The 27,554-nt window shown below is 67.5% G+C and overlaps 12 non-coding genes across 12 annotated transcripts; all 12 read left to right on the forward strand.

Moving 5' to 3' along the window:
• Nucleotides 1-544: 544 nt before the first annotated feature.
• Nucleotides 545-663, forward strand: LOC141412389 (5S ribosomal RNA). The gene has a single exon (XR_012437229.1). It is a non-coding gene; the product is annotated as a 5S ribosomal RNA (ribosomal RNA).
• A 2,144-nt stretch (nt 664-2,807) lies between these two features.
• LOC141412470 (5S ribosomal RNA) lies at nt 2,808-2,926 on the forward strand. The gene has a single exon (XR_012437310.1). It is a non-coding gene; the product is annotated as a 5S ribosomal RNA (ribosomal RNA).
• Nucleotides 2,927-5,071: 2,145 nt separating this feature from the next.
• Nucleotides 5,072-5,190, forward strand: LOC141413592 (5S ribosomal RNA). Its single transcript, XR_012438383.1, has one exon. It is a non-coding gene; the product is annotated as a 5S ribosomal RNA (ribosomal RNA).
• A 2,141-nt stretch (nt 5,191-7,331) lies between these two features.
• Nucleotides 7,332-7,450, forward strand: LOC141412447 (5S ribosomal RNA). Its single transcript, XR_012437287.1, has one exon. It is a non-coding gene; the product is annotated as a 5S ribosomal RNA (ribosomal RNA).
• A 2,144-nt stretch (nt 7,451-9,594) lies between these two features.
• Nucleotides 9,595-9,713, forward strand: LOC141412648 (5S ribosomal RNA). The gene has a single exon (XR_012437490.1). It is a non-coding gene; the product is annotated as a 5S ribosomal RNA (ribosomal RNA).
• Nucleotides 9,714-11,858: 2,145 nt separating this feature from the next.
• LOC141412649 (5S ribosomal RNA) lies at nt 11,859-11,977 on the forward strand. Its single transcript, XR_012437491.1, has one exon. It is a non-coding gene; the product is annotated as a 5S ribosomal RNA (ribosomal RNA).
• A 2,145-nt stretch (nt 11,978-14,122) lies between these two features.
• Nucleotides 14,123-14,241, forward strand: LOC141412771 (5S ribosomal RNA). The gene has a single exon (XR_012437613.1). It is a non-coding gene; the product is annotated as a 5S ribosomal RNA (ribosomal RNA).
• Nucleotides 14,242-16,393: 2,152 nt separating this feature from the next.
• LOC141413593 (5S ribosomal RNA) lies at nt 16,394-16,512 on the forward strand. The gene has a single exon (XR_012438384.1). It is a non-coding gene; the product is annotated as a 5S ribosomal RNA (ribosomal RNA).
• Nucleotides 16,513-18,657: 2,145 nt separating this feature from the next.
• On the forward strand, nt 18,658-18,776 carry LOC141413594 (5S ribosomal RNA). The gene has a single exon (XR_012438385.1). It is a non-coding gene; the product is annotated as a 5S ribosomal RNA (ribosomal RNA).
• Nucleotides 18,777-20,920: 2,144 nt separating this feature from the next.
• LOC141413595 (5S ribosomal RNA) lies at nt 20,921-21,039 on the forward strand. Its single transcript, XR_012438386.1, has one exon. It is a non-coding gene; the product is annotated as a 5S ribosomal RNA (ribosomal RNA).
• A 2,143-nt stretch (nt 21,040-23,182) lies between these two features.
• Nucleotides 23,183-23,301, forward strand: LOC141413596 (5S ribosomal RNA). Its single transcript, XR_012438387.1, has one exon. It is a non-coding gene; the product is annotated as a 5S ribosomal RNA (ribosomal RNA).
• A 2,140-nt stretch (nt 23,302-25,441) lies between these two features.
• On the forward strand, nt 25,442-25,560 carry LOC141411604 (5S ribosomal RNA). The gene has a single exon (XR_012436444.1). It is a non-coding gene; the product is annotated as a 5S ribosomal RNA (ribosomal RNA).
• Nucleotides 25,561-27,554: the final 1,994 nt, after the last annotated feature.

Raw genomic sequence — 27,554 nt, forward strand, 5'->3', positions numbered from 1 at the left:
CCTGGGCTGGAAAGCCTCACGATTCAGCCCCGCAGCCCCAGGCCCTGAGTGTGGAGGAGGGCGGAGCGGGTCGGCGAAGGGCGCGGCTGCCGTTTTCCTGATGGGCTGGAGGGGAAGTGGCGCTTGGCGGACGAAGAGGGCCGGAAGGGTCCCCGAGACCTCCGCTGGGAGCCACGCACCCTCCCAAGGATACGGCTCCAGGAGGCGACGGAGGAGGGCGGCTGCTTGCCCTGGCCCGAGCTGTGCGTCCCCCGCCTTGGCCACAGCAGTGGACATTCCCAGAAGAACAAGCGCCCGAGAGCACTGAGAAATTTTCCCCCGAGAAAACTTGACCCTCGTCCTGGCAGCAGGACACCTCGGGAAGAAAGCCACCCAGCGGCCACCTGGGCGAGACCGGCTGCCCGAGCAGGCGCGCGGGGCCTCTGGCCGCTGGCCCCGGGCTGCCAGCCCCCACCCGGACTCCCAGCCTTGCCAAGAGAGCAGCGTGGAGATGCACGCCGGGGCCCTCGGCAGGCTCTTGGGGCTCCCGGAGGCGGCGGCTAGCGTCTACGGCCATACCACCCTGAACGCGCCCGATCTCGTCTGATCTCGGAAGCTAAGCAGGGTCGGGCCTGGTTAGTACTTGGATGGGGGACCGCCTGGGAATACCGGGTGCTGTAGGCTTTTGCTCCTCCCTCCCTCGCTGCTCCTTTTGTCTTCGGGGACTTCGCCACCACCCCCCCACCACCACCACCACCCCCAGCACCACCACCACCACCACCACCACAACGACCCACCGTGACCACGACCCCGACCCCGTCCGGGCCACCCGCCAGACCCACGCACACCGAATCCTCACAGCTACGTCCCCGAATCCTCTCCCCTCCCCACACTCTCCTGGGGCGCGCGCCCGAGACACGGGTCACCAGCGAGGTTGGTCCCAGGCCACGTTGGGGACCGCTCCCCAACTGCCCTCCAGGCGGGCGGGGAGGGACGTGCGGAAGCCATGAGAAAGTGGGTCCTGCACCCCAGCGGGCCCCACAGCGGGACGCGCCACACCTGGGCTCGCCACAAGGTGGTGCACTGGGTCCAGGGCAAGACGCCAGGGGACAGAGAAGCAGGGAGCCTCAGTCGGGTGCTGCTCCACGTCGCGCTCCGTCGCTCAACCCAAGACAGGGCAGCCAGCGCGCGACCTCTACGTGGGATCCCGCCTCCCACGGCAGAGCCTGCGGTCACAGGGACAGAGGGCGCGGGCCGCCAGATCTCCGGATGCCAGCGGCAGCTCCCCGTCCCGCTCAAAGGGAGGGAGGGCCGCCGCTGGCGCCCAGTCGCCTGTGCCACCCTCCGGGTCTCAAAGCACTCCTCAGTCAGCTCAAGGACCGGGGCCACCTGGCCTTCGGGGTCACATGGCCTTGGGCACGACGGAAGGGACCGCTTGCCCCCGTGGAACAGACATTCTCCCCGTGGACAACCTCAGGTGCCGGGACCCTCTGCTCCGCCTTGGAAAACCCACCTTCTGCAATGTATGCCCAACGCAATCAGGCCGAGCAGATTGACCCCCTCGGCCCGGCCCCAGTGTGTGATGGGGCTCTGTGCGTGAGGGCTTGCTCTTCCCCACCTACACCAGGCACGGCATCTAACACACACACACACACACACACACACCACGCAGAGACACCCAGACCACGCACGCACGCACAGGGACACACCCTCCTCTCCCCCACCCCACACACGAGCAGCCGAAGGACAAGAGGGTATGGCTGGGGCCTGAGCGGGAACAAGCGAAGCCTTGGTTTGCGGCCCCTCGGCCAACTGCATCAGGATTTTTGTCTGGGCTCGGAGGCCAGAGGATCTCTGCCATTTGCTAGCAGGGCCAGGGATGGCAGGAGGGTGGGTACGGGGCTCAGCCAGGGCCAGTTCTGCTGGCACGATCCTGTAGCACGTGGCCACGTAGCACGGGGCCGGGTCTGAAGGAGGCCAAGCAGGGGCACAAGACCCAGCAGCGGCACAGGGAAGAGGCCCAGGGCACCCAGGAGCAGACGAGACCCGGGAGTCGTGCGTGCTTGGCGTGGCCGCGGGCCCCGTGACGCCCGAGGACTCGAGTGCTCAGCCCCGTGTAGTGGCCGCGAAGGCCTGCCTGGGAGAAACGCCCCGGGAGGCCGGCAGGAACCCGGGATCGGAAGGGATGTGGAGGGGCCCCGGGTCGGAGGAGATGGCTTTGGCTGTGTTTGGTTTTGTTTCTTCTTCCCAAGATCCCGGGTGTGAAAGGGGCCAGAGGTGAAGTCCTGGGCTGGAAAGCCTCACGATTCAGCCCCGCAGCCCCAGGCCCTGAGTGTGGAGGAGGGCGGAGCGGGTCGGCGAAGGGCGCGGCTGCCGTTTTCCTGATGGGCTGGAGGGGCAGTGGCGCTTTCCGGACGAAGAGGACCGGAAGGGTCCCCGAGACCTCCGCTGGGAGCCACGCACCCACCCAAGGATACGGCTCCAGGAGGCGACGGAGGAGGGCGGCTGCTTGCTCTGGCCCAAGCTGTGCGTCCCCCGCCTTGGCCACAGCAGTGGACATTCCCAGAAGAACAAGCGCCCGAGAGCACTGAGAAATTTTCCCCCGAGAAAACTTGACCCTCGTCCTGGCAGCAGGACACCTCGGGAAGAAAGCCACCCAGCGGCCACCTGGGCGAGACCGGCTGCCCGAGCAGGCACGCGGGGCCTCTGGCCGCTGGCCCCGGGCTGCCAGCCCCCACCCGGACTCCCAGCCGTGCCAGGAGAGCAGCGTGGAGACGCACGCCGGGGCCCTCGGCAGGCTCTTGGGGCTCCCGGAGGCGGCGGCTAGCGTCTACGGCCATACCACCCTGAACGCGCCCGATCTCGTCTGATCTCGGAAGCTAAGCAGGGTCGGGCCTGGTTAGTACTTGGATGGGAGACCGCCTGGGAGTACCGGGTGCTGTAGGCTTTTGCTCCTCCCTCCCTCGCTGCTCCTTTTGTCTTCGGGGACTTCGCCACCACCCCCCCCACCACCACCACGACCCCCAGCACCACCACCACCACCACCACCACAACGACCCACCGTGACCACGACCCCGACCCCGTCCGGGCCACCCGCCAGACCCACGCACACCGAATCCTCACAGCTACGTCCCCGAATCCTCTCCCCTCCCCACACTCTCCTGGGGCGCGCGCCCGCGACACGGGTCACCAGCGAGGTTGGTCCCAGGCCACATTGGGGACCGCTCCCCAACTGCCCTCCAGGCGAGCGGGGAGGGACGTGCGGAAGCCATGAGAAAGTGGGTCCTGCACCCCAGCGGGCCCCACAGCGGGACGTGCCACACCTGGGCTCGCCACAAGGTGGTGCACTGGGTCCAGGGCAAGACGCCAGGGGACAGAGAAGCAGGGAGCCTCAGTCGGGTGCTGCTCCACGTCGCGCTCCATCGCTCAACCCAAGACAGGGCAGCCAGCGCGGGACCTCTACGTGGGATCCCGCCTCCCACGGCAGAGCCTGCGGTCACAGGGACAGAGGGCGCAGGCCGCCAGAGCTCCGGATGCCAGCGGCAGCTCCCAGTCCCGCTCAAAGGGAGGGAGGGCCGCCGCTGGCGCCCAGTCGCCTGTGCCACCCTCCGGGTCTCAAAGCACTCCTCAGTCAGCTCAAGGACCGGGGCCACCTGGCCTTCGGGGTCACATGGGCTTGGGCACGACGGAAGGGACCGCTTGCCCCCGTGGAACAGACATTCTCCCCGTGGACAACCTCAGGTGCCGGGACCCTCTGCTCCGCCTTGGAAAACCCACCTTCTGCAATGTATGCCCAACGCAATCAGGCCGAGCAGATTGACCCCCTCGGCCCGGCCCCAGTGTGTGATGGGGCTCTGTGCGTGAGGGCTTGCTCTTCCCCACCTACACCAGGCACGGCATCTAACACACACACACACACACACACACACCACGCAGAGACACCCAGACCACGCACGCACGCACGGGGACGCACCCTCCTCTCCCCCACCCCACACACGAGCAGCCGAAGGACAAGAGGGTATGGCTGGGGCCTGAGCGGGAACAAGCGAAGCCTTGGTTTGCGGCCCCTCGGCCAACTGCATCAGGATTTTTGTCTGGGCTCGGAGGCCAGAGGATCTCTGCCATTTGCTAGCAGGGCCAGGGATGGCAGGAGGGTGGGTACGGGGCTCAGCCAGGGCCAGTTCTGCTGGCACGATCCTGTAGCACGTGGCCGCGTTGCACGGGGCCGGGTCTGAAGGAGGCCAAGCAGGGGCACAAGACCCAGCAGCGGCACAGGGAAGAGGCCCAGGGCACCCAGGAGCAGACGAGACCCGGGAGTCGTGCGTGCTTGGCGTGGCCGCGGGCCCCGTGACGCCCGAGGACTCGAGTGCTCAGCCCCGTGTAGTGGCCGCGAAGGCCTGCCTGGGAGAAACGCCCCGGGAGGCCGGCAGGAACCCGGGATCGGAAGGGATGTGGAGGGGCCCCGGGTCGGAGGAGATGGCTTTGGCTGTGTTTGGTTTTGTTTCTTCTTCCCAAGATCCCGGGTGGGAAAGGGGCCAGAGGTGAAGTCCTGGGCTGGAAAGCCTCACGATTCAGCCCCGCAGCCCCAGGCCCTGAGTGTGGAGGAGGGCGGAGCGGGTCGGCGAAGGGCGCGGCTGCCGTTTTCCTGATGGGCTGGAGGGGAAGTGGCGCTTGGCGGACGAAGAGGGCCGGAAGGGTCCCCGAGACCTCCGCTGGGAGCCACGCACCCTCCCAAGGATACGGCTCCAGGAGGCGACGGAGGAGGGCGGCTGCTTGCCCTGGCCCGAGCTGTGCGTCCCCCGCCTTGGCCACAGCAGTGGACATTCCCAGAAGAACAAGCGCCCGAGAGCACTGAGAAATTTTCCCCCGAGAAAACTTGACCCTCGTCCTGGCAGCAGGACACCTCGGGAAGAAAGCCACCCAGCGGCCACCTGGGCGAGACCGGCTGCCCGAGCAGGCGCGCGGGGCCTCTGGCCGCTGGCCCCGGGCTGCCAGCCCCCACCCGGACTCCCAGCCTTGCCAAGAGAGCAGCGTGGAGATGCACGCCGGGGCCCTCGGCAGGCTCTTGGGGCTCCCGGAGGCGGCGGCTAGCGTCTACGGCCATACCACCCTGAACGCGCCCGATCTCGTCTGATCTCGGAAGCTAAGCAGGGTCGGGCCTGGTTAGTACTTGGATGGGAGACCGCCTGGGAATACCGGGTGCTGTAGGCTTTTGCTCCTCCCTCCCTCGCTGCTCCTTTTGTCTTCGGGGACTTCGCCACCACCCCCCCACCACCACCACCACCCCCAGCACCACCACCACCACCACCACAACGACCCACCGTGACCACGACCCCGACCCCGTCCGGGCCACCCGCCAGACCCACGCACACCGAATCCTCACAGCTACGTCCCCGAATCCTCTCCCCTCCCCACACTCTCCTGGGGCGCGCGCCCGCGACACGGGTCCCCAGCGAGGTTGGTCCCAGGCCACGTTGGGGACCGCTCCCCAACTGCCCTCCAGGCGGGCGGGGAGGGACGTGCGGAAGCCATGAGAAAGTGGGTCCTGCACCCCAGCGGGCCCCACAGCGGGACGCGCCACACCTGGGCTCGCCACAAGGTGGTGCACTGGGTCCAGGGCAAGACGCCAGGGGACAGAGAAGCAGGGAGCCTCAGTCGGGTGCTGCTCCACGTCGCGCTCCGTCGCTCAACCCAAGACAGGGCAGCCAGCGCGCGACCTCTACGTGGGATCCCGCCTCCCACGGCAGAGCCTGCGGTCACAGGGACAGAGGGCGCAGGCCGCCAGAGCTCCGGAAACCAGCGGCAGCTCCCCGTCCCGCTCAAAGGGAGGGAGTGCCGCCGCTGGCGCCCAGTCGCCTGTGCCACCCTCCGGGTCTCAAAGCACTCCTCAGTCAGCTCAAGGACCGGGGCCACCTGGCCTTCGGGGTCACATGGGCTTGGGCACGACGGAAGGGACCGCTTGCCCCCGTGGAACAGACATTCTCCCCGTGGACAACCTCAGGTGCCGGGACCCTCTGCTCTGCCTTGGAAAACCCACCTTCTGCAATGTATGCCCAACGCAATCAGGCCGAGCAGATTGACCCCCTCGGCCCGGCCCCAGTGTGTGATGGGGCTCTGTGCGTGAGGGCTTGCTCTTCCCCACCTACACCAGGCACGGCATCTAACACACACACACACACACACACACACCACGCAGAGACACCCAGACCACGCACGCACGCACGGGGACGCACCCTCCTCTCCCCCACCCCACACACGAGCAGCCGAAGGACAAGAGGGTATGGCTGGGGCCTGAGCGGGAACAAGCGAAGCCTTGGTTTGCGGCCCCTCGGCCAACTGCATCAGGATTTTTGTCTGGGCTCGGAGGCCAGAGGATCTCTGCCATTTGCTAGCAGGGCCAGGGATGGCAGGAGGGTGGGTACGGGGCTCAGCCAGGGCCAGTTCTGCTGGCACGATCCTGTAGCACGTGGCCGCGTAGCACGGGGTCGGGTCTGAAGGAGGCCAAGCAGGGGCACAAGACCCAGCAGCAGCACAGGGAAGAGGCCCAGGGCACCCAGGAGCAGACGAGACCCGGGAGTCGTGCGTGCTTGGCGTGGCCGCGGGCCCCGTGACGCCCGAGGACTCGAGTGCTCAGCCCCGTGTAGTGGCCGCGAAGGCCTGCCTGGGAGAAACGCCCCGGGATGCCGGCAGGAACCCGGGATCGGAAGGGATGTGGAGGGGCCCCGGGTCGGAGGAGATGGCTTTGGCTGTGTTTGGTTTTGTTTCTTCTTCCCAAGATCCCGGGTGTGAAAGGGGCCAGAGGTGAAGTCCTGGGCTGGAAAGCCTCACGATTCAGCCCCGCAGCCCCAGGCCCTGAGTGTGGAGGAGGGCGGAGCGGGTCGGCGAAGGGCGCGGCTGCCGTTTTCCTGATGGGCTGGAGGGGCAGTGGCGCTTTCCGGACGAAGAGGACCGGAAGGGTCCCCGAGACCTCCGCTGGGAGCCACGCACCCACCCAAGGATACGGCTCCAGGAGGCGACGGAGGAGGGCGGCTGCTTGCCCTGGCCCGAGCTGTGCGTCCCCCGCCTTGGCCACAGCAGTGGACATTCCCAGAAGAACAAGCGCCCGAGAGCACTGAGAAATTTTCCCCCGAGAAAACTTGACCCTCATCCTGGCAGCAGGACACCTCGGGAAGAAAGCCACCCAGCGGCCACCTGGGCGAGACCGGCTGCCCGAGCAGGCGCGCGGGGCCTCTGGCCGCTGGCCCCGGGCTGCCAGCCCCCACCCGGACTCCCAGCCTTGCCAAGAGAGCAGCGTGGAGATGCACGCCGGGGCCCTCGGCAGGCTCTTGGGGCTCCCGGAGGCGGCGGCTAGCGTCTACGGCCATACCACCCTGAACGCGCCCGATCTCGTCTGATCTCGGAAGCTAAGCAGGGTCGGGCCTGATTAGTACTTGGATGGGGGACCGCCTGGGAATACCGGGTGCTGTAGGCTTTTGCTCCTCCCTCCCTCGCTGCTCCTTTTGTCTTCGGGGACTTCGCCACCACCCCCCCACCACCACCACCACCCCCAGCACCACCACCACCACCACCACCACAACGACCCACCGTGACCACGACCCCGACCCCGTCCGGGCCACCCGCCAGACCCACGCACACCGAATCCTCACAGCTACGTCCCCGAATCCTCTCCCCTCCCCACACTCTCCTGGGGCGCGCGCCCGAGACACGGGTCACCAGCGAGGTTGGTCCCAGGCCACGTTGGGGACCGCTCCCCAACTGCCCTCCAGGCGGGCGGGGAGGGACGTGCGGAAGCCATGAGAAAGTGGGTCCTGCACCCCAGCGGGCCCCACAGCGGGACGCGCCACACCTGGGCTCGCCACAAGGTGGTGCACTGGGTCCAGGGCAAGACGCCAGGGGACAGAGAAGCAGGGAGCCTCAGTCGGGTGCTGCTCCACGTCGCGCTCCGTCGCTCAACCCAAGACAGGGCAGCCAGCGCGCGACCTCTACGTGGGATCCCGCCTCCCACGGCAGAGCCTGCGGTCACAGGGACAGAGGGCGCAGGCCGCCAGAGCTCCGGATGCCAGCGGCAGCTCCCCGTCCCGCTCAAAGGGAGGGAGTGCCGCCGCTGGCGCCCAGTCGCCTGTGCCACCCTCCGGGTCTCAAAGCACTCCTCAGTCAGCTCAAGGACCGGGGCCACCTGGCCTTCGGGGTCACATGGGCTTGGGCACGACGGAAGGGACCGCTTGCCCCCGTGGAACAGACATTCTCCCCGTGGACAACCTCAGGTGCCGGGACCCTCTGCTCTGCCTTGGAAAACCCACCTTCTGCAATGTATGCCCAACGCAATCAGGCCGAGCAGATTGACCCCCTCGGCCCGGCCCCAGTGTGTGATGGGGCTCTGTGCGTGAGGGCTTGCTCTTCCCCACCTACACCAGGCACGGCATCTAACACACACACACACACACACACACACCACGCAGAGACACCCAGACCACGCACGCACGCACGGGGACGCACCCTCCTCTCCCCCACCCCACACACGAGCAGCCGAAGGACAAGAGGGTATGGCTGGGGCCTGAGCGGGAACAAGCGAAGCCTTGGTTTGCGGCCCCTCGGCCAACTGCATCAGGATTTTTGTCTGGGCTCGGAGGCCAGAGGATCTCTGCCATTTGCTAGCAGGGCCAGGGATGGCAGGAGGGTGGGTACGGGGCTCAGCCAGGGCCAGTTCTGCTGGCACGATCCTGTAGCACGTGGCCGCGTAGCACGGGGTCGGGTCTGAAGGAGGCCAAGCAGGGGCACAAGACCCAGCAGCGGCACAGGGAAGAGGCCCAGGGCACCCAGGAGCAGACGAGACCCAGGAGTCGTGCGTGCTTGGCGTGGCCGCGGGCCCCGTGACGCCCGAGGACTCGAGTGCTCAGCCCCGTGTAGTGGCCGCGAAGGCCTGCCTGGGAGAAACGCCCCGGGATGCCGGCAGGAACCCGGGATCGGAAGGGATGTGGAGGGGCCCCGGGTCGGAGGAGATGGCTTTGGCTGTGTTTGGTTTTGTTTCTTCTTCCCAAGATCCCGGGTGTGAAAGGGGCCAGAGGTGAAGTCCTGGGCTGGAAAGCCTCACGATTCAGCCCCGCAGCCCCAGGCCCTGAGTGTGGAGGAGGGCGGAGCGGGTCGGCGAAGGGCGCGGCTGCCGTTTTCCTGATGGGCTGGAGGGGCAGTGGCGCTTTCCGGACGAAGAGGACCGGAAGGGTCCCCGAGACCTCCGCTGGGAGCCACGCACCCACCCAAGGATACGGCTCCAGGAGGCGACGGAGGAGGGCGGCTGCTTGCCCTGGCCCGAGCTGTGCGTCCCCCGCCTTGGCCACAGCAGTGGACATTCCCAGAAGAACAAGCGCCCGAGAGCACTGAGAAATTTTCCCCCGAGAAAACTTGACCCTCGTCCTGGCAGCAGGACACCTCGGGAAGAAAGCCACCCAGCGGCCACCTGGGCGAGACCGGCTGCCCGAGCAGGCGCGCGGGGCCTCTGGCCGCTGGCCCCGGGCTGCCAGCCCCCACCCGGACTCCCAGCCGTGCCAGGAGAGCAGCGTGGAGACGCACGCCGGGGCCCTCGGCAGGCTCTTGGGGCTCCCGGAGGCGGCGGCTAGCGTCTACGGCCATACCACCCTGAACGCGCCCGATCTCGTCTGATCTCGGAAGCTAAGCAGGGTCGGGCCTGGTTAGTACTTGGACGGGGGACCGCCTGGGAATACCGGGTGCTGTAGGCTTTTGCTCCTCCCTCCCTCGCTGCTCCTTTTGTCTTCGGGGACTTCGCCACCACCCCCCCCACCACCACCACCACCCCCAGCACCACCACCACCACCACCACCACAACGACCCACCGTGACCATGACCCCGACCCCGTCCGGGCCACCCGCCAGACCCACGCACACCGAATCCTCACAGCTACGTCCCCGAATCCTCTCCCCTCCCCACACTCTCCTGGGGCACGCGCCCGTGACACGGGTCACCAGCGAGGTTGGTCCCAGGCCACGTTGGGGACCGCTCCCCAACTGCCCTCCAGGCGGGCGGGGAGGGACGTGCGGAAGCCATGAGAAAGTGGGTCCTGCACCCCAACGGGCCCCACAGCGGGACGTGCCACACCTGGGCTCGCCACAAGGTGGTGCACTGGGTCCAGGGCAAGACGCCAGGGGACAGAGAAGCAGGGAGCCTCAGTCGGGTGCTGCTCCACGTCGCGCTCCGTCGCTCAACCCAAGACAGGGCAGCCAGCGCGCGACCTCTACGTGGGATCCCGCCTCCCACGGCAGAGCCTGCGGTCACAGGGACAGAGGGCGCAGGCCGCCAGAGCTCCGGATGCCAGCGGCAGCTCCCCGTCCCGCTCAAAGGGAGGGAGTGCCGCCGCTGGCGCCCAGTCGCCTGTGCCACCCTCCGGGTCTCAAAGCACTCCTCAGTCAGCTCAAGGACCGGGGCCACCTGGCCTTCGGGGTCACATGGGCTTGGGCACGACGGAAGGGACCGCTTGCCCCCGTGGAACAGACATTCTCCCCGTGGACAACCTCAGGTGCCGGGACCCTCTGCTCTGCCTTGGAAAACCCACCTTCTGCAATGTATGCCCAACGCAATCAGGCCGAGCAGATTGACCCCCTCGGCCCGGCCCCAGTGTGTGATGGGGCTCTGTGCGTGAGGGCTTGCTCTTCCCCACCTACACCAGGCACGGCATCTAACACACACACACACACACACACACACCACGCAGAGACACCCAGACCACGCACGCACGCACGGGGACGCACCCTCCTCTCCCCCACCCCACACACGAGCAGCCGAAGGACAAGAGGGTATGGCTGGGGCCTGAGCGGGAACAAGCGAAGCCTTGGTTTGCGGCCCCTCGGCCAACTGCATCAGGATTTTTGTCTGGGCTCGGAGGCCAGAGGATCTCTGCCATTTGCTAGCAGGGCCAGGGATGGCAGGAGGGTGGGTACGGGGCTCAGCCAGGGCCAGTTCTGCTGGCACGATCCTGTAGCACGTGGCCGCGTAGCACGGGGTCGGGTCTGAAGGAGGCCAAGCAGGGGCACAAGACCCAGCAGCGGCACAGGGAAGAGGCCCAGGGCACCCAGGAGCAGACGAGACCCAGGAGTCGTGCGTGCTTGGCGTGGCCGCGGGCCCCGTGACGCCCGAGGACTCGAGTGCTCAGCCCCGTGTAGTGGCCGCGAAGGCCTGCCTGGGAGAAACGCCCCGGGATGCCGGCAGGAACCCGGGATCGGAAGGGATGTGGAGGGGCCCCGGGTCGGAGGAGATGGCTTTGGCTGTGTTTGGTTTTGTTTCTTCTTCCCAAGATCCCGGGTGTGAAAGGGGCCAGAGGTGAAGTCCTGGGCTGGAAAGCCTCACGATTCAGCCCCGCAGCCCCAGGCCCTGAGTGTGGAGGAGGGCGGAGCGGGTCGGCGAAGGGCGCGGCTGCCGTTTTCCTGATGGGCTGGAGGGGCAGTGGCGCTTTCCGGACGAAGAGGACCGGAAGGGTCCCCGAGACCTCCGCTGGGAGCCACGCACCCACCCAAGGATACGGCTCCAGGAGGCGACGGAGGAGGGCGGCTGCTTGCCCTGGCCCGAGCTGTGCGTCCCCCGCCTTGGCCACAGCAGTGGACATTCCCAGAAGAACAAGCGCCCGAGAGCACTGAGAAATTTTCCCCCGAGAAAACTTGACCCTCGTCCTGGCAGCAGGACACCTCGGGAAGAAAGCCACCCAGCGGCCACCTGGGCGAGACCGGCTGCCCGAGCAGGCGCGCGGGGCCTCTGGCCGCTGGCCCCGGGCTGCCAGCCCCCACCCGGACTCCCAGCCGTGCCAGGAGAGCAGCGTGGAGACGCACGCCGGGGCCCTCGGCAGGCTCTTGGGGCTCCCGGAGGCGGCGGCTAGCGTCTACGGCCATACCACCCTGAACGCGCCCGATCTCGTCTGATCTCGGAAGCTAAGCAGGGTCGGGCCTGGTTAGTACTTGGACGGGGGACCGCCTGGGAATACCGGGTGCTGTAGGCTTTTGCTCCTCCCTCCCTCGCTGCTCCTTTTGTCTTCGGGGACTTCGCCACCACCCCCCCCACCACCACCACCACCCCCAGCACCACCACCACCACCACCACCACAACGACCCACCGTGACCATGACCCCGACCCCGTCCGGGCCACCCGCCAGACCCACGCACACCGAATCCTCACAGCTACGTCCCCGAATCCTCTCCCCTCCCCACACTCTCCTGGGGCACGCGCCCGTGACACGGGTCACCAGCGAGGTTGGTCCCAGGCCACGTTGGGGACCGCTCCCCAACTGCCCTCCAGGCGGGCGGGGAGGGACGTGCGGAAGCCATGAGAAAGTGGGTCCTGCACCCCAACGGGCCCCACAGCGGGACGTGCCACACCTGGGCTCGCCACAAGGTGGTGCACTGGGTCCAGGGCAAGACGCCAGGGGACAGAGAAGCAGGGAGCCTCAGTCGGGTGCTGCTCCACGTCGCGCTCCGTCGCTCAACCCAAGACAGGGCAGCCAGCGCGCGACCTCTACGTGGGATCCCGCCTCCCACGGCAGAGCCTGCGGTCACAGGGACAGAGGGCGCAGGCCGCCAGAGCTCCGGATGCCAGCGGCAGCTCCCCGTCCCGCTCAAAGGGAGGGAGGGCCCCCGCTGGCGCCCAGTCGCCTGTGCCACCCTCCGGGTCTCAAAGCACTCCTCAGTCAGCTCAAGGACCGGGGCCACCTGGCCTTCGGGGTCACATGGGCTTGGGCACGACGGAAGGGACCGCTTGCCCCCGTGGAACAGACATTCTCCCCGTGGACAACCTCAGGTGCCGGGACCCTCTGCTTCGCCTTGGAAAACCCACCTTCTGCAATGTATGCCCAACGCAATCAGGCCGAGCAGATTGACCCCCTCGGCCCGGCCCCAGTGTGTGATGGGGCTCTGTGCGTGAGGGCTTGCTCTTCCCCACCTACACCAGGCACGGCATCTAACACACACACACACACACACACACACCACGCAGAGACACCCAGACCACGCACGCACGCACGGGGACGCACCCTCCTCTCCCCCACCCCACACACTAGCAGCCGAAGGACAAGAGGGTATGGCTGGGGCCTGAGCGGGAACAAGCGAAGCCTTGGTTTGCGGCCCCTCGGCCAACTGCATCAGGATTTTTGTCTGGGCTCGGAGGCCAGAGGATCTCTGCCATTTGCTAGCAGGGCCAGGGATGGCAGGAGGGTGGGTACGGGGCTCAGCCAGGGCCAGTTCTGCTGGCACGATACTGTAGCACGTGGCCGCGTAGCACGGGGCCGGGTCTGAAGGAGGCCAAGCAGGGGCACAAGACCCAGCAGCGGCACAGGGAAGAGGCCCAGGGCACCCAGGAGCAGACGAGACCCGGGAGTCGTGCGTGCTTGGCGTGGCCGCGGGCCCCGTGACGCCCGAGGACTCGAGTGCTCAGCCCCGTGTAGTGGCCGCGAAGACCTGCCTGGGAGAAACGCCCCGGGAGGCCGGCAGGAACCCGGGATCGGAAGGGATGTGGAGGGGCCCCGGGTCGGAGGAGATGGCTTTGGCTGTGTTTGGTTTTGTTTCTTCTTCCCAAGATCCCGGGTGTGAAAGGGGCCAGAGGTGAAGTCCTGGGCTGGAAAGCCTCACGATTCAGCCCCGCAGCCCCAGGCCCTGAGTGTGGAGGAGGGCGGAGCGGGTCGGCGAAGGGCGCGGCTGCCGTTTTCCTGATGGGCTGGAGGGGCATTGGCGCTTTCCGGACGAAGAGGACCGGAAGGGTCCCCGAGACCTCCGCTGGGAGCCACGCACCCATCCAAGGATACGGCTCCAGGAGGCGACGGAGGAGGGCGGCTGCTTGCCCTGGCCTGAGCTGTGCATCCCCCGCCTTGGCCACAGCAGTGGACATTCCCAGAAGAACAAGCGCCCGAGAGCACTGAGAAATTTTCCCCCGAGAAAACTTGACCCTCGTCCTGGCAGCAGGACACCTCGGGAAGAAAGCCACCCAGCGGCCACCTGGGCGAGACCGGCTGCCCGAGCAGGCGCGCGGGCCTTCTGGCCGTTGGCCCCGGGCTGCCAGCCCCCACCCGGACTCCCAGCCGTGCCAGGAGAGCAGCGTGGAGACGCACGCCGGGGCCCTCGGCAGGCTCTTGGGGCTCCCGGAGGCGGCGGCTAGCGTCTACGGCCATACCACCCTGAACGCGCCCGATCTCGTCTGATCTCGGAAGCTAAGCAGGGTCGGGCCTGGTTAGTACTTGGATGGGAGACCGCCTGGGAGTACCGGGTGCTGTAGGGTTTTGCTCCTCCCTCCCTCGCTGCTCCTTTTGTCTTCGGGGACTTCGCCACCACCCCCCCACCACCACCACCACCCCCAGCACCACCACCACCACCACCACCACAACGACCCACCGTGACCACGACCCCGACCCCGTCCGGGCCACCCGCCAGACCCACGCACACCGAATCCTCACAGCTACGTCCCCGAATCCTCTCCCCTCCCCACACTCTCCTGGGGCGCGCGCCCGCGACACGGGTCACCAGCGAGGTTGGTCCCAGGCCACGTTGGGGACGGCTCCCCAACTGCCCTCCAGGCGGGCGGGGAGGGACGTGCGGAAGCCATGAGAAAGTGGGTCCTGCACCCCAGCGGGCCCCACAGCGGGACGCGCCACACCTGGGCTCGCCACAAGGTGGTGCACTGGGTCCAGGGCAAGACGCCAGGGGACAGAGAAGCAGGGAGCCTCAGTCGGGTGCTGCTCCACGTCGCGCTCCGTCGCTCAACCCAAGACAGGGCAGCCAGCGCGCGACCTCTACGTGGGATCCCGCCTCCCACGGCAGAGCCTGCGGTCACAGGGACAGAGGGCGCAGGCCGCCAGAGCTCCAGATGCCAGCGGCAGCTCCCCGTCCCGCTCAAAGGGAGGGAGGGCCGCCGCTGGCGCCCAGTCGCCTGTGCCACCCTCCGGGTCTCAAAGCACTCCTCAGTCAGCTCAAGGACCGGGGCCACCTGGCCTTCGGTGTCACATGGGCTTGGGCACGACGGAAGGGACCGCTTGCCCCCGTGGAACAGACATTCTCCCCGTGGACAACCTCAGGTGCCGGGACCCTCTGCTCCGCCTTGGAAAACCCACCTTCTGCAATGTATGCCCAACACAATCAGGCCGAGCAGATTGACCCCCTCGGCCCGGCCCCAGTGTGTGATGGGGCTCTGTGCGTGAGGGCTTGCTCTTCCCCACCTACACCAGGCACGGCATCTAACACACACACACACACACACACACACACACACACCACGCAGAGACACCCAGACCACGCACGCACGCACGGGGACGCACCCTCCTCTCCCCCAGCCCACACACGAGCAGCCGAAGGACAAGAGGGTATGGCTGGGGCCTGAGCGGGAACAAGCGAAGCCTTGGTTTGCGGCCCCTCGGCCAACTGCATCAGGATTTTTGTCTGGGCTCGGAGGCCAGAGGATCTCTGCCATTTGCTAGCAGGGCCAGGGATGGCAGGAGGGTGGGTACGGGGCTCAGCCAGGGCCAGTTCTGCTGGCACGATCCTGTAGCACATGGCCGCGTAGCACGGAGTCGTGTCTGAAGGAGGCCAAGCAGGGGCACAAGACCCAGCTGCGGCACAGGGAAGAGGCCCAGGGCACCCAGGAGCAGACGAGACCCGGGAGTCGTGCGTGCTTGGCGTGGCCGCGGGCCCCGTGACGCCCGAGGACTCGAGTGCTCAGCCCAGTGTAGTGGCCGCGAAGGCCTGCCTGGGAGAAACGCCCCGGGAGGCCGGCAGGAACCCGGGATCGGAAGGGATGTGGAGGGGCCCCGGGTCGGAGGAGATGGCTTTGGCTGTGTTTGGTTTTGTTTCTTCTTCCCAAGATCCCGGGTGTGAAAGGGGCCAGAGGTGAAGTCCTGGGCTGGAAAGCCTCACCATTCAGCCCCGCAGCCCCAGGCCCTGAGTGTGGAGGAGGGCGGAGCGGGTCGGCGAAGGGCGCGGCTGCCGTTTTCCTGATGGGCTGGAGGGGCAGTGGCGCTTTCCGGACGAAGAGGACCGGAAGGGTCCCCGAGACCTCCGCTGGGAGCCACGCACCCACCCAAGGATACGGCTCCAGGAGGCGACGGAGGAGGGCGGCTGCTTGCCCTGGCCCGAGCTGTGCGTCCCCCGCCTTGGCCACAGCAGTGGACATTCCCAGAAGAACAAGCGCCCGAGAGCACTGAGAAATTTTCCCCCGAGAAAACTTGACCCTCGTCCTGGCAGCAGGACACCTCGGGAAGAAAGCCACCCAGCGGCCACCTGGGCGAGACCGGCTGCCCGAGCAGGCGCGCGGTGCCTCTGGCCGCTGGCCCCGGGCTGCCAGCCCCCACCCGGACTCCCAGCCGTGCCAGGAGAGCAGCGTGGAGACGCACGCCGGGGCCCTCGGCAGGCTCTTGGGGCTCCCGGAGGCGGCGGCTAGCGTCTACGGCCATACCACCCTGAACGCGCCCGATCTCGTCTGATCTCGGAAGCTAAGCAGGGTCGGGCCTGGTTAGTACTTGGATGGGAGACCGCCTGGGAATACCGGGTGCTGTAGGCTTTTGCTCCTCCCTCCCTCGCTGCTCCTTTTGTCTTCGGGGACTTCGCCACCACCCCCCCCACCACCACCACCACCCCCAGCACCACCACCACCACCACCACCACAACGACCCACCGTGACCACGACCCCGACCCCGTCCGGGCCACCCGCCAGACCCACGCACACCGAATCCTCACAGCTACGTCCCCGAATCCTCTCCCCTCCCCACACTCTCCTGGGGTGCGCGCCCGCGACACGGGTCACCAGCGAGGTTGGTCCCAGGCCACGTTGGGGACCGCTCCCCAACTGCCCTCCAGGCGGGCGGGGAGGGACGTGCGGAAGCCATGAGAAAGTGGGTCCTGCACCCCAGCGGGCCCCACAGCGGGACGCGCCACACCTGGGCTCGCCACAAGGTGGTGCACTGGGTCCAGGGCAAGACGCCAGGGGACAGAGAAGCAGGGAGCTTCAGTCGGGTGCTGCTCCACGTCGCGCTCCGTCGCTCAACCCAAGACAGGGCAGCCAGCGCGCGACCTCTACGTGGGATCCCGCCTCCCACGGCAGAGCCTGCGGTCACAGGGACAGAGGGCGCAGGCCGCCAGAGCTCCGGATGCCAGCGGCAGCTCCCCGTCCCGCTCAAAGGGAGGGAGGGCCGCCGCTGGCGCCCAGTCGCCTGTGCCACCCTCCGGGTCTCAAAGCACTCCTCAGTCAGCTCAAGGACCGGGGCCACCTGGCCTTCGGGGTCACATGGGCTTGGGCACGACGGAAGGGACCGCTTGCCCCCGTGGAACAGACATTCTCCCCGTGGACAACCTCAGGTGCCGGGACCCTCTGCTCTGCCTTGGAAAACCCACCTTCTGCAATGTATGCCCAACGCAATCAGGCCGAGCAGATTGACCCCCTCGGCCCGGCCCCAGTGTGTGATGGGGCTCTGTGCGTGAGGGCTTGCTCTTCCCCACCTACACCAGGCACGGCATCTAACACACACACACACACACACACACACCACGCAGAGACACCCAGACCACGCACGCACGCACGGGGACGCACCCTCCTCTCCCCCACCCCACACACGAGCAGCCGAAGGACAAGAGGGTATGGCTGGGGCCTGAGCGGGAACAAGCGAAGCCTTGGTTTGCGGCCCCTCGGCCAACTGCATCAGGATTTTTGTCTGGGCTCGGAGGCCAGAGGATCTCTGCCATTTGCTAGCAGGGCCAGGGATGGCAGGAGGGTGGGTACGGGGCTCAGTCAGGGCCAGTTCTGCTGGCACGATCCTGTAGCACGTGGCCGCGTAGCACGGGGTCGGGTCTGAAGGAGGCCAAGCAGGGGCACAAGACCCAGCAGCGGCACAGGGAAGAGGCCCAGGGCACCCAGGAGCAGACGAGACCCGGGAGTCGTGCGTGCTTGGCGTGGCCGCGGGCCCCGTGACGCCCGAGGACTCGAGTGCTCAGCCCCGTGTAGTGGCCGCGAAGGCCTGCCTGGGAGAAACGCCCCGGGAGGCCGGCAGGAACCCGGGATCGGAAGGGATGTGGAGGGGCCCCGGGTCGGAGGAGATGGCTTTGGCTGTGTTTGGTTTTGTTTCTTCTTCCCAAGATCCCGGGTGTGAAAGGGGCCAGAGGTGAAGTCCTGGGCTGGAAAGCCTCACGATTCAGCCCCGCAGCCCCAGGCCCTGAGTGTGGAGGAGGGCGGAGCGGGTCGGCGAAGGGCGCGGCTGCCGTTTTCCTGATGGGCTGGAGGGGCAGTGGCGCTTTCCGGACGAAGAGGACCGGAAGGGTCCCCGAGACCTCCGCTGGGAGCCACGCACCCACCCAAGGATACGGCTCCAGGAGGCGACGGAGGAGGGCGGCTGCTTGCCCTGGCCCGAGCTGTGCGTCCCCCGCCTTGGCCACAGCAGTGGACATTCCCAGAAGAACAAGCGCCCGAGAGCCCTGAGAAATTTTCCCCCGAGAAAACTTGACCCTCGTCATGGCAGCAGGACACCTCGGGAAGAAAGCCACCCAGCGGCCACCTGGGCGAGACCGGCTGCCCGAGCAGGCGCGCGGGGCCTCTGGCCGCTGGCCCCGGGCTGCCAGCCCCCACCCGGACTCCCAGCCGTGCCAGGAGAGCAGCGTGGAGACGCACGCCGGGGCCCTCGGCAGGCTCTTGGGGCTCCCGGAGGCGGCGGCTAGCGTCTACGGCCATACCACCCTGAACGCGCCCGATCTCGTCTGATCTCGGAAGCTAAGCAGGGTCGGGCCTGGTTAGTACTTGGATGGGAGACCGCCTGGGAATACCGGGTGCTGTAGGCTTTTGCTCCTCCCTCCCTCGCTGCTCCTTTTGTCTTCGGGGACTTCGCCACCACCCCCCCCCCACCACCACCACCCCCAGCACCACCACCACCACCACCACCACAACGACCCACCGTGACCACGACCCCGACCCCGTCCGGGCCACCCGCCAGACCCACGCACACCGAATCCTCACAGCTACGTCCCCGAATCCTCTCCCCTCCCCACACTCTCCTGTGGCACGCGCCCGCGACACGGGTCACCAGCGAGGTTGGTCCCAGGCCACGTTGGGGACCGCTCCCCAACTGCCCTCCAGGTGGGCGGGGAGGGACGTGCGGAAGCCATGAGAAAGTGGGTCCTGCACCCCAGCGGGCCCCACAGCGGGACGCGCCACACCTGGGCTCGCCACAAGGTGGTGCACTGGGTCCAGGGCAAGACGCCAGGGGACAGAGAAGCAGGGAGCCTCAGTCGGGTGCTGCTCCACGTCGCGCTCCGTCGCTCAACCCAAGACAGGGCAGCCAGCGCGCGACCTCTACGTGGGATCCCGCCTCCCACGGCAGAGCCTGCGGTCACAGGGACAGAGGGCGCAGGCCGCCAGAGCTCCAGATGCCAGCGGCAGCTCCCCGTCCCGCTCAAAGGGAGGGAGGGCCGCCGCTGGCGCCCAGTCGCCTGTGCCACCCTCCGGGTCTCAAAGCACTCCTCAGTCAGCTCAAGGACCGGGGCCACCTGGCCTTCGGTGTCACATGGGCTTGGGCACGACGGAAGGGACCGCTTGCCCCCGTGGAACAGACATTCTCCCCGTGGACAACCTCAGGTGCCGGGACCCTCTGCTCCGCCTTGGAAAACCCACCTTCTGCAATGTATGCCCAACGCAATCAGGCCGAGCAGATTGACCCCCTCGGCCCGGCCCCAGTGTGTGATGGGGCTCTGTGCGTGAGGGCTTGCTCTTCCCCACCTACACCAGGCACGGCATCTAACACACACACACACACACACACACACCACGCAGAGACACCCAGACCACGCACGCACGCACGGGGACGCACCCTCCTCTCCCCCACCCCACACACGAGCAGCCGAAGGACAAGAGGGTATGGCTGGGGCCTGAGCGGGAACAAGCGAAGCCTTGGTTTGCGGCCCCTCGGCCAACTGCATCAGGATTTTTGTCTGGGCTCGGAGGCCAGAGGATCTCTGCCATTTGCTAGCAGGGCCAGGGATGGCAGGAGGGTGGGTACGGGGCTCAGCCAGGGCCAGTTCTGCTGGCACGATCCTGTAGCACGTGGCCGCGTAGCACGGGGCCGGGTCTGAAGGAGGCCAAGCAGGGGCACAAGACCCAGCAGCGGCACAGCGAAGAGGCCCAGGGCACCCAGGAGCAGACGAGACCCGGGAGTCGTGCGTGCTTGGCGTGGCCACGGGCCCCGTGACGCCCGAGGACTCGAGTGCTCAGCCCCGTGTAGTGGCCGCGAAGGCCTGCCTGGGAGAAACGCCCCGGGAGGCCGGCAGGAACCCGGGATCGGAAGGGATGTGGAGGGGCCCCGGGTCGGAGGAGATGGCTTTGGCTGTGTTTGGTTTTGTTTCTTCTTCCCAAGATCCCGGGTGTGAAAGGGGCCAGAGGTGAAGTCCTGGGCTGGAAAGCCTCACGATTCAGCCCCGCAGCCCCAGGCCCTGAGTGTGGAGGAGGGCGGAGCGGGTCGGCGAAGGGCGCGGCTGCCGTTTTCCTGATGGGCTGGAGGGGCAGTGGCGCTTTCCGGACGAAGAGGACCGGAAGGGTCCCCGAGACCTCCGCTGGGAGCCACGCACCCACCCAAGGATACGGCTCCAGGAGGCGACGGAGGAGGGCGGCTGCTTGCCCTGGCCCGAGCTGTGCGTCCCCCGCCTTGGCCACAGCAGTGGACATTCCCAGAAGAACAAGCGCCCGAGAGCACTGAGAAATTTTCCCCCGAGAAAACTTGACCCTCGTCCTGGCAGCAGGACACCTCGGGAAGAAAGCCACCCAGCGGCCACCTGGGCGAGACCGGCTGCCCGAGCAGGCGCGCGGGGCCTCTGGCCGCTGGCCCCGGGCTGCCAGCCCCCACCCGGACTCCCAGCCGTGCCAGGAGAGCAGCGTGGAGACGCACGCCGGGGCCCTCGGCAGGCTCTTGGGGCTCCCGGAGGCGGCGGCTAGCGTCTACGGCCATACCACCCTGAACGCGCCCGATCTCGTCTGATCTCGGAAGCTAAGCAGGGTCGGGCCTGGTTAGTACTTGGATGGGAGACCGCCTGGGAATACCGGGTGCTGTAGGCTTTTGCTCCTCCCTCCCTCGCTGCTCCTTTTGTCTTCGGGGACTTCGCCACCACCCCCCCACCACCACCACCACCCCCAGCACCACCACCACCACCACCACCACAACGACCCACCGTGACCACGACCCCGACCCCGTCCGGGCCACCCGCCAGACCCACGCACACCGAATCCTCACAGCTACGTCCCCGAATCCTCTCCCCTCCCCACACTCTCCTGGGGCGCGCGCCCGCGACACGGGTCACCAGCGAGGTTGGTCCCAGGCCACGTTGGGGACCGCTCCCCAACTGCCCTCCAGGCGGGTGGGGAGGGACGTGCGGAAGCCATGAGAAAGTGGGTCCTGCACCCCTTCGGGCCCCACAGCGGGACGCGCCACACCTGGGCTCGCCACAAGGTGGTGCACTGGGTCCAGGGCAAGACGCCAGGGGACAGAGAAGCAGGGAGCCTCAGTCGGGTGCTGCTCCACGTCGCGCTCCGTCGCTCAACCCAAGACAGGGCAGCCAGCGCGCGACCTCTACGTGGGATCCCGCCTCCCACGGCAGAGCCTGCGGTCACAGGGACAGAGGGCACAGGCCGCCAGAGCTCCGAATGCCAGCGGCAGCTCCCCGTCCCGCTCAAGGGAGGGAGGGCCGCCGCTGGCACCCAGTCGCCTGTGCCACCCTCCGGGTCTCAAAGCACTCCTCAGTCAGCTCAAGGACCGGGGCCACCTGGCCTTCGGGGTCACATGGGCTTGGGCACGACGGAAGGGACCGCTTGCCCCCGTGGAACAGACATTCTCCCCGTGGACAACCTCAGGTGCCGGGACCCTCTGCTCCGCCTTGGAAAACCCACCTTCTGCAATGTATGCCCAACGCAATCAGGCCGAGCAGATTGACCCCCTCGGCCCGGCCCCAGTGTGTGATGGGGCTCTGTGCGTGAGGGCTTGCTCTTCCCCACCTACACCAGGCACGGCATCTAACACACACACACACACACACACACACCACGCAGAGACACCCAGACCACGCACGCACGCACGGGGACGCACCCTCCTCTCCCCAACCCCACACACGAGCAGCCGAAGGACAAGAGGGTATGGCTGGGGCCTGAGCGGGAACAAGCGAAGCCTTGGTTTGCGGCCCCTCGGACAACTGCATCAGGATTTTTGTCTGGGCTCGGAGGCCAGAGGATCTCTGCCATTTGCTAGCAGGGCCAGGGATGGCAGGAGGGTGGGTACGGGGCTCAGCCAGGGCCAGTTCTGCTGGCACGATCCTGTAGCACGTGGCCGCGTAGCACGGGGCCGGGTCTGAAGGAGGCCAAGCAGGGGCACAAGACCCAGCAGCGGCACAGGGAAGAGGCCCAGGGCACCCAGGAGCAGACGAGACCCGGGAGTCGTGCGTGCTTGGCGTGGCCGCGGGCCCCGTGACGCCCGAGGACTCGAGTGCTCAGCCCCGTGTAGTGGCCGCGAAGGCCTGCCTGGGAGAAACGCCCCGGGAGGCCGGCAGGAACCCGGGATCGGAAGGGATGTGGAGGGGCCCCGGGTCGGAGGAGATGGCTTTGGCTGTGTTTGGTTTTGTTTCTTCTTCCCAAGATCCCGGGTGTGAAAGGGGCCAGAGGTGAAGTCCTGGGCTGGAAAGCCTCACGATTCAGCCCCGCAGCCCCAGGCCCTGAGTGTGGAGGAGGGCGGAGCGGGTCGGCGAAGGGCGCGGCTGCCGTTTTCCTGATGGGCTGGAGGGGCAGTGGCGCTTTCCGGACGAAGAGGACCGGAAGGGTCCCCGAGACCTCCGCTGGGAGCCACACACCCACCCAAGGATACGGCTCCAGGAGGCGACGGAGGAGGGCGGCTTCTTGCCCTGGCCCGAGCTGTGCGTCCCCCGCCTTGGCCACAGCAGTGGACATTCCCAGAAGAACAAGCGCCCGAGAGCACTGAGAAATTTTCCCCCGAGAAAACTTGACCCTCGTCCTGGCAGCAGGACACCTCGGGAAGAAAGCCACCCAGCGGCCACTTGGGTGAGACCGGCTGCCAGAGCAGGCGCGCGGGGCCTCTGGCCGCTGGCCCCGGGCTGCCAGCCCCCACCCGGACTCCCAGCCGTGCCAGGAGAGCAGCGTGGAGACGCACGCCGGGGCCCTCGGCAGGCTCTTGGGGCTCCCGGAGGCGGCGGCTAGCGTCTACGGCCATACCACCCTGAACGCGCCCGATCTCGTCTGATCTCGGAAGCTAAGCAGGGTCGGGCCTGGTTAGTACTTGGATGGGAGACCGCCTGGGAATACCGGGTGCTGTAGGCTTTTGCTCCTCCCTCCCTCGCTGCTCCTTTTGTCTTCGGGGACTTCGCCACCACCCCCCCCCACCACCACCACCCCCAGCACCACCACCACCACCACCACAACGACCCACCGTGACCACGACCCCGACCCCGTCCGGGCCACCCGCCAGACCCACGCACACCGAATCCTCACAGCTACGTCCCCGAATCCTCTCCCCTCCCCACACTCTCCTGGGGCGCGCGCCCGCGACACGGGTCACCAGCGAGGTTGGTCCCAGGCCACGTTGGGGACCGCTCCCCAACTGCCCTCCAGGCGGGCGGGGAGGGTCGTGCGGAAGCCATGAGAAAGTGGGTCCTGCACCCCAGCGGGCCCCACAGCGGGACGCGCCACACCTGGGCTCGCCACAAGGTGTTGCACTTGGTCCAGGGCAAGACGCCAGGGGACAGAGAAGCAGGGAGCCTCAGTCGGGTGCTGCTCCACGTCGCGCTCCGTCGCTCAACCCAAGACAGGGCAGCCAGCGTGCGACCTCTACGTGGGATCCCGCCTCCCACGGCAGAGCCTGCGGTCACAGGGACAGAGGGCGCAGGCCGCCAGAGCTCGGGATGCCAGCGTCAGCTTCCCGTCCCGCTCAAAGGGAGGGAGGGCCGCCGCTGGCGCCCAGTCGCCTGTGCCACCCTCCGGGTCTCAAAGCACTCCTCAGTCAGCTCAAGGACTGGGGCCACCTGGCCTCCGGGGTCACATGGGCTTGGGCACGACGGAAGGGACCGCTTGCCCCCGTGGAACAGACATTCTCCCCGTGGACAACCTCAGGTGCCGGGACCCTCTGCTCCGCCTTGGAAAACCCACCTTCTGCAATGTATGCCCAACGCAATCAGGCCGAGCAGATTGACCCCCTCGGCCCGGCCCCAGTGTGTGATGGGGCTCTGTGCGTGAGGGCTTGCTCTTCCCCACCTACACCAGGCACGGCATCTAACACACACACACACACACACACACAACACGCAGAGACACCCAGACCACGCACGCACGCACGGGGACGCACCCTCCTCTCCCCCACCCCACACACGAGCAGCCGAAGGACAAGAGGGTATGGCTGGGGCCTGAGCGGGAACAAGCGAAGCCTTGGTTTGCGGCCCCTCGGCCAACTGCATCAGGATTTTTGTCTGGGCTCGGAGGCCAGAGGATCTCTGCCATTTGCTAGCAGGGCCAGGGATGGCAGGAGGGTGGGTACGGGGCTCAGCCAGGGCCAGTTCTGCTGGCACGATCCTGTAGCACGTGGCCGCGTAGCACGGTGTCGGGTCTGAAGGAGGCCAAGCAGGGGCACAAGACCCAGCAGCGGCACAGGGAAGAGGCCCAGGGCACCCAGGAGCAGACGAGACCCGGGAGTCGTGCGTGCTTGGCGTGGCCACGGGCCCCGTGACGCCCGAGAACTCGAGTGCTCAGCCCCGTGTAGTGGCCGCGTAGGCCTGCCTGGGAGAAACGCCCCGGGAGGCCGGCAGGAACCCGGGATCGGAAGGGATGTGGAGGGGCCCCGGGTCGGAGGAGATGGCTTTGGCTGTGTTTGGTTTTGTTTCTTCTTCCCAAGATCCCGGGTGTGAAAGGGGCCAGAGGTGAAGTCCTGGGCTGGAAAGCCTCACGATTCAGCCCCGCAGCCCCAGGCCCTGAGTGTGGAGGAGGGCGGAGCGGGTCGGCGAAGGGCGCGGCTGCCGTTTTCCTGATGGGCTGGAGGGGCAGTGGCGCTTTCCGGACGAAGAGGACCGGAAGGGTCCCCGAGACCTCCGCTGGGAGCCACACACCCACCCAAGGATACGGCTCCAGGAGGCGACGGAGGAGGGCGGCTTCTTGCCCTGGCCCGAGCTGTGCGTCCCCCGCCTTGGCCACAGCAGTGGACATTCCCAGAAGAACAAGCGCCCGAGAGCACTGAGAAATTTTCCCCCGAGAAAACTTGACCCTCGTCCTGGCAGCAGGACACCTCGGGAAGAAAGCCACCCAGCGGCCACTTGGGCGAGACCGGCTGCCCGAGCAGGCGCGCGGGGCCTCTGGCCGCTGGCCCCGGGCTGCCAGCCCCCACCCGGACTCCCAGCCGTGCCAGGAGAGCAGCGTGGAGACGCACGCCGGGGCCCTCGGCAGGCTCTTGGGGCTCCCGGAGGCGGCGGCTAGCGTCTACGGCCATACCACCCTGAACGCGCCCGATCTCGTCTGATCTCGGAAGCTAAGCAGGGTCGGGCCTGGTTAGTACTTGGATGGGAGACCGCCTGGGAATACCGGGTGCTGTAGGCTTTTGCTCCTCCCTCCCTCGCTGCTCCTTTTGTCTTCGGGGACTTCGCCACCACCCCCCCCCCACCACCACCACCCCCAGCACCACCACCACCACCACCACAACGACCCACCGTGACCACGACCCCGACCCCGTCCGGGCCACCCGCCAGACCCACGCACACCGAATCCTCACAGCTACGTCCCCGAATCCTCTCCCCTCCCCACACTCTCCTGGGGCGCGCGCCCGCGACACGGGTCACCAGCGAGGTTGGTCCCAGGCCTCGTTGGGGACCGCTCCCCAACTGCCCTCCAGGCGGGCGGGGAGGGACGTGCGGAAGCCATGAGAAAGTGGGTCCTGCAACCCAGCGGGCCCCACAGCGGGACGCGCCACACCTGGGCTCGCCACAAGGTGGTGCACTGGGTCCAGGGCAAGACGCCAGGGGACAGAGAAGCAGGGAGCCTCAGTCGGGTGCTGCTCCACGTCGCGCTCCGTCGCTCAACCCAAGACAGGGCAGCCAGCGCGCGACCTCTACGTGGGATCCCGCCTCCCACGGCAGAGCCTGCGGTCACAGGGACAGAGGGCGCAGGCCGCCAGAGCTCCGGATGCCAGCGGCAGCTCCCCGTCCCGCTCAAAGGGAGGGAGGGCCGCCGCTGGCGCCCAGTCGCCTGTGCCACCCTCCGGGTCTCAAAGCACTCCTCAGTCAGCTCAAGGACCGGGGCCACCTGGCCTTCGGGGTCACATGGGCTTGGGCACGACGGAAGGGACCGCTTGACCCCGTGGAACAGACATTCTCCCCGTGGACAACCTCAGGTGCCGGGACCCTCTGCTCCGCCTTGGAAAACCCACCTTCTGCAATGTATGCCCAACGCAATCAGGCCGAGCAGATTTACCCCCTCGGCCCGGCCCCAGTGTGTGATGGGGCTCTGTGCGTGAGGGCTTGCTCTTCCCCACCTACACCAGGCACGGCATCTAACACACACACACACACACACACACACACACACACACACACACACCACGCAGAGACACCCAGAACACGCACGCACGCACGGGCACGCACCCTCCTCTCCCCCACCCCACACACGAGCAGCCGAAGGACAAGAGGGTATGGCTGGGGCCTGAGCGGGAACAAGCGAAGCCTTGGTTTGCGGCCCCTCGGCCAACTGCATCAGGATTTTTGTCTGGGCTCGGAGGCCAGAGGATCTCTGCCATTTGCTAGCAGGGCCAGGGATGGCAGGAGGGTGGGTACGGGGCTCAGCCAGGGCCAGTTCTGCTGGCACGATCCTGTAGCACGTGGCCGCGTAGCACGGGGCCGGGTCTGAAGGAGGCCAAGCAGGGGCACAAGACCCAGCAGCGGCACAGGGAAGAGGCCCAGGGCACCCAGGAGCAGACGAGACCCGGGAGTCGTGCGTGCTTGGCGTGGCCGCGGGCCCCGTGACGCCCGAGGACTCGAGTGCTCAGCCCCGTGTAGTGGCCGCGAAGGCCTGCCTGGGAGAAACGCCCCGGGAGGCCGGCAGGAACCCGGGATCGGAAGGGATGTGGAGGGGCCCCGGGTCGGAGGAGATGGCTTTGGCTGTGTTTGGTTTTGTTTCTTCTTCCCAAGATCCCGGGTGTGAAAGGGGCCAGAGGTGAAGTCCTGGGCTGGAAAGCCTCACGATTCAGCCCCGCAGCCCCAGGCCCTGAGTGTGGAGGAGGGCGGAGCGGGTCGGCGAAGGGCGCGGCTGCCGTTTTCCTGATGGGCTGGAGGGGCAGTGGCGCTTTCCGGACGAAGAGGACCGGAAGGGTCCCCGAGACCTCCGCTGGGAGCCACGCACCCACCCAAGGATACGTCTCCAGGAGGCGACGGAGGAGGGCGGCTGCTTGCCCGGGCCCGAGATTTGCATCCCCCGCCTTGGCCACAGCAGTGGACATTCCCAGAAGAACAAGCGCCCGAGAGCACTGAGAAATTTTCCCCCGAGAAAACTTGACCCTCGTCCTGGCAGCAGGACACCTCGGGAAGAAAGCCACCCAGCGG

The sequence above is a fragment of the Castor canadensis genome, chromosome 10 (assembly GCF_047511655.1).
Source record: "Castor canadensis chromosome 10, mCasCan1.hap1v2, whole genome shotgun sequence".
Lineage (NCBI taxonomy): Eukaryota > Metazoa > Chordata > Mammalia > Rodentia > Castoridae > Castor > Castor canadensis.